At 42.7% G+C, this 4,824-nt stretch overlaps 1 protein-coding gene across 1 annotated transcript in view; it reads right to left on the bottom strand.

Annotated features, from left to right (window-relative positions):
- Nucleotides 1–4,406: 4,406 nt before the first annotated feature.
- Nucleotides 4,407–4,824, bottom strand: part of SERP2 (stress associated endoplasmic reticulum protein family member 2) — a 24,739-nt gene continuing 24,321 nt past the window's right edge. Inside the window, exon 3 of the mRNA XM_069068700.1 lies at nt 4,407–4,824. This exon is cut by the window's right edge and continues 1,360 nt beyond it. The gene's annotated coding sequence lies outside the window, so the exon portion shown is untranslated.

Below are 4,824 nucleotides of genomic sequence, written 5' to 3'. Positions count from 1 at the left end.
GGGATTAAGTAACTTGCTCAAGGTTACACAGCCAGGTGTTTCTGGGTGGGTGCTAAGTGTCTGAGCCGGGATTCGATCCCCAGGTCTTCCTGACACTGGGGCCTGTGCTACCTGGCTGCCCCCCAGTTTTCCTTTCTATAAAATGAAGGGCTTAGTCTTTATTTCAGGGACCCTTATCTTATAGTCTGTACTAGGGATGGGGAACCTGTGGCCTTGAGGCCACATGTAGTCTTTTAGATACTCAAGTGTGATCTTTTGACTGAATCCAAATTTTACAGAACAAATCCTTTTATTTGAGAATCCAAAGGACTCAGTTAAAAGGCCACACTCAAGGATCTAGAAGGCCACATGTGACCTAAAGGCTGCAGGTTACCCATCCCTGGTCTACAGGTTCCTAGACTCAGACAGGAAGGTCTGTGGATTTAGATGGGGAAAAAAATCTTTATTTTCACAAAATTCTAACTGAAATTTAGCATTTCCTTCAAGTATGATTTTTTTTTTAATCTGAGAAGGGGTCCATACACTTCACCAGACTGCTAAATGGGTCTGAAACACAAAAAAGATGAACTCTCTACAGCCTCTAAGACCTCTCTGTTCTAACAGTCTGTGAATCTAGCATCTGTCTGAGTGTGCACCCCCTTTTTTTAGATAATTTTTTTTATCAAGGACTTAGCAAACTTCAACAAGCACGAACATTTCAGTATGCCAAAAACAGAAAAAAGGATCGCATGGAACTGTGAACTTCTGTAACATATTTTTTTTAAGTGTACATTAAATTTAACATGCTAGTAACAAGGGCCCAGTTTTTTTTGTCTCCTTCTGAACCCTCTTCTATGCATTTTTAAATGGTTTCATTTACACCCTTCTTTCTTTTTTTTTTTTTGTGTCACTATTGCTACCTCTCAACTTCACTAATGTGAGCCCCTAACCCCAAACAGAAGCCCTCTGCATCAGTTTTCCCTCATAAGAAATGGGATCACAGCAGCATGAACTAACCCACTGTTGCTTTTAGGAGGAAGCCCACTGAAAAAGGACTTCAAAGTGAAGTTCCCAGAAAATGATAAACAACACAGCCACAGAGAAGAAAGCATAAGTGAACTTACACTCTGGCAATGCCCCTTAGTTATGCAGCCATAAATGTGCTTTCATTTACTTTAGGGAAGACCAGGAGAGATATGCTTCCCCAGAGAATTCAGATCAAGTCCAGGCCACTGGTGTGTGTGTGTGTGTGTGTGTGTGTGTGTTGAGAATTAAGGATAAAAATAACAACAACAGCCACTTGCATTTATATAGTTCAATGTTTGCAAGGCTTTTTACTAAGGCAAGAATGCTTGCCTCTGTCCCTTGGCCATCAGGCAGCCTTCAGCTCTCCTTGGTCCTAGCTGGAGCTGCCAGCTACTGGGGTCTAATCTTTGATAGCACATCAGTACATTGTACAGCCCTAGCAGGGCCAAACAGGATGCCTGGGGCTATGGGGTGTGCCCATCTTCTATTGTTTTCTGTCCTCGGAGCAGTAAGGAAACTGCTCCTTCAGCTCTGAGAAGTTGGAGGAAGGGTGGGGCTCCTAGTCAGTCTTGAGCAACCAGGGTCTGCTAATTACAGAGCAGCAGTGCTGTTCATGAGTCAATTTGGCTCTAAATGTGGGGGCTGAGGAGGCCAAGAGTGGGAATGGAGGACGGGGGAAGGAGGGAGTGCCTCCAAGACCTTAACAACAGCCCTTCTGGGGCAAAGCTCATAGCAGATGAGAGAGAAAGGGAATCCCTGTAGAAGGGACTATGTTGGTGGTGTTCAGTCATTCAGCCATGTCCAAATCTGGTTTTCTTGGCAAAGTTACTGGTTTGCCATTTCTTTTTTCAGTGGATTAAGGCAAATGGAGGTTAAGTGACTGGCCCAGGGTCACATAAATAGTAAGTGTCTGAGGCTGGATTTGAGCTCAGGTCTTCTGGCCCACTGAGCCATCTGGCTGCTCCTAGAATGAACTATAGGTCACTTATACTGAAGCTTTTGTTACTCTCCTGTTTTGGAGATGGGGAGAATCCTCTGAACCATGGTTTTCTCTAGATTATCCAAGCAAAGGAGTGTACCCTTCCACGTACTATTCCAAGAAGATAACAAATGCATGCAGTACACAACAAAATACTTAAAGGTTAGATAATGGTGATGATAATAATAACAGGCACTTTAAGCATTCAAAAGAACTTCAAATATGGGATCTAAGGCCCCACCAAGGCTGTGGGCTCACCAGGAGTGGGGCTGACCCCAAGATGAATAGTACCTGTCTTTGGTTCATTGTTCCCACCCAGAATTATTCCAGTGAAAACCTCCAGATATAGTGTAAGTGTAGTTCTTCTCTAGGATTCCCCAAATATAGGTAACAGCATCCCCCCATCTCTTAAACACTCCAGGTAATAAATGCAAACAGAGCACTGGACAGCCTTTATTTTACCCCACAGAAAATGCAGAAAGAGCAAGGAGCCCATCAACAATTACAGAAAACACATACAACACTCAAATAGTCCGTCAGCTCCCTCCATAGGGAAAGGAATTTGGGATAGCCATCAGGGCAACCCTTTGAGTTGCTCTGTGAGCACCTCTTTTCTTAAAACTATACAACTTCCCTGAGACCTGCAGCATTACCCTATGGATAGACTCTTTCCCCTGAAAGTAGACATACTTTGGGGATTTCTCAATAGGAAGTCCCTTTCTTGCATTGTCCAAATAACTCACTGACTTTATTCTCCAAGCAGGACTGCTCAGGAACTCTAGTAGATGTTGTCTTCTTTCTCCATGAAGCATGCTGTTGAAGGAATCTCTGTCCTCTAGTATAAAAGTCTATTGTTTAGGAACTCTTGAATTTGGGGGTTACTCGCTCAAAGGTCTATCCCCAAGTCTACCCAATAAATCCCACTTTTAGCTAGAGTCTGCCTCCTTGGCACAAGAAGTTGGTGGTCAGAGAGATTGTCCATGACTCTCAGGTCACCTAGATACCGTGTACATCTGTGGCAAGTTTCTAGGAGTTGTCGGCTTGGAGAGGGGAAGGGAAAGGAAAGGCTCAAGGGAAAACAGTGAAGGAATGCAAAAGAGAAAGAGAGAGCTGGTCTGCCGGTTGGCTTTTATAGACCATGGAGCAGAGTGGTTTCTGGGACAAGTCTGTCTTTGTAGACCCCCAGTCAGTCAGTTATCAGGAGTTCCACATGTTCTCTGAGTAAGGTGGCAGTGGCCATGCCCACGCTCTTACAGGTCAGTGCTCCTCAAATGCAAGCCTGCAAACAAAGGCTTCTTCGTGTTTTGTCATCTCAACAAATTGCTCAAGAAGTCTCCAGGCAAACCCCATCCCTTTGCACGGACATTATCTCATTTGATAGAACTTGGTCAGACATAGAAGATGCCAAGGTCACCACTGCATCCCAGGCCATCACCAATCATCCTGACTTTTTGTCTCACCACTGAATTTGACGACTCTGGAAGAGTGAGGCTGATGACTTTGTTCAACTTTGCCTCACTTAAATTCAATTCATACACAAGTCAAGACCACCCTGTGATGTCATCAGTAACTCTTCAAAAACTAAGGATGACTGACCTCTCATTTGGTAAAATGGCCTTATTTGTTTGACTTGCTCAATGAGGATCACAGATTTAGAGCTGAAAGGGTCCTAATCTCCCTCCCTCATTTCACAGGTAAGGAAATCAAGACTCAGAGAGTAACTTACCCTAGTTCACATACATAGTAATAATACATAGTGCATTAAGGTTTGCAAAGCTTGATGATGCACAGATCCTCACAACAAGACTATGACCATGAAGGAAGGGCTATTACTATCTCCATTTTACATATGAGGACACTGAGGTTAAAAGAAGTCCAAGGGATCTGCCCAGGCTCATATATAGCTTTTAAGTTTCTGAGGCAGGATTTGAACTCAGGCCTTCCTCACTCCAGGTCCAGCACTCTCTCTACCATGACACTTGGCTGCCTCCAGGGAGTTACTCAAAGCACTGGGCTCTCTGGCCCCGAATTTAGCTATATTTTCACTGTACCACAACTTTTCTTGAGCACAAAATTAACTGCAGACCTGAGAATGGGCCCCAGGCTCAAATGGCTTCCTCATTCAGACTCAAAGGTAGGACATGGAGAATGAAATAGCCAACTGCATTTAATAATGATGATAATGATGGTGATAAAGATAACATCACTTCACCAATTAATTTTTCATGTTTCTCATTTGTAGAAAGAGGATTTAGGGCTATTTCAATATGAAAGAAAGAGCACTGAATTAAGAGTCAAAAGACCTAGGTTCAAATTTTGTCTCTTCTACTTACTCCCCATGTGACCTGGAAAAAAAAAAAGCATTTAACTTTGCCTCAGTTTCTTAATCATCAAGATGATGGGGTTGGCTTATGTAGTTTCTAAGGTCGCTAAAGTTTTCTGATTCATCTTAAGTATATATGCATTATGTTATTTTTTTTCTTTTTGGAGGGTAATTGGGGTTAAGTGACTTGCCCAAGGTCACATGGCTAGTTTTTCTGTGTGTGTGTGTGTGTGTGTGTGTGTGTGTGTGTGTGTGTCTGAGGCCAGATTTGAACTCAGGCCCTCCTGACTCCAGGGCTGGTGCTCTATTCACTGTGCCTACTAGCAGCGCCAATATGTTTTGTATTTTATAATTTTTTTTTCTTTCTTTCTTTCTTTCTTTCTTTCTTTCTTTCTTTCTTTCTTTCTTTCTTTCTTTCTTTCTTTCTTTCTTTCTTTCTTCCTTCCTTCCTTCCTTCCTTCCTTCCTTCCTTCTTTCTTTCTTTCTTTCTTTCTTTCTTTCTTTCTTTCTTTCTTTC

The sequence above is a fragment of the Petaurus breviceps genome, unplaced genomic scaffold (assembly GCF_028583685.1).
Source record: "Petaurus breviceps papuanus isolate PSGF00001 unplaced genomic scaffold, PetGlider_PUasm1.0 90769, whole genome shotgun sequence".
In the NCBI taxonomy this organism is placed as follows: domain Eukaryota; kingdom Metazoa; phylum Chordata; class Mammalia; order Diprotodontia; family Petauridae; genus Petaurus; species Petaurus breviceps.
Note: the sequence above shows the minus strand (reverse complement) of the source record. Positions and strands in the feature narration are given on the sequence as shown.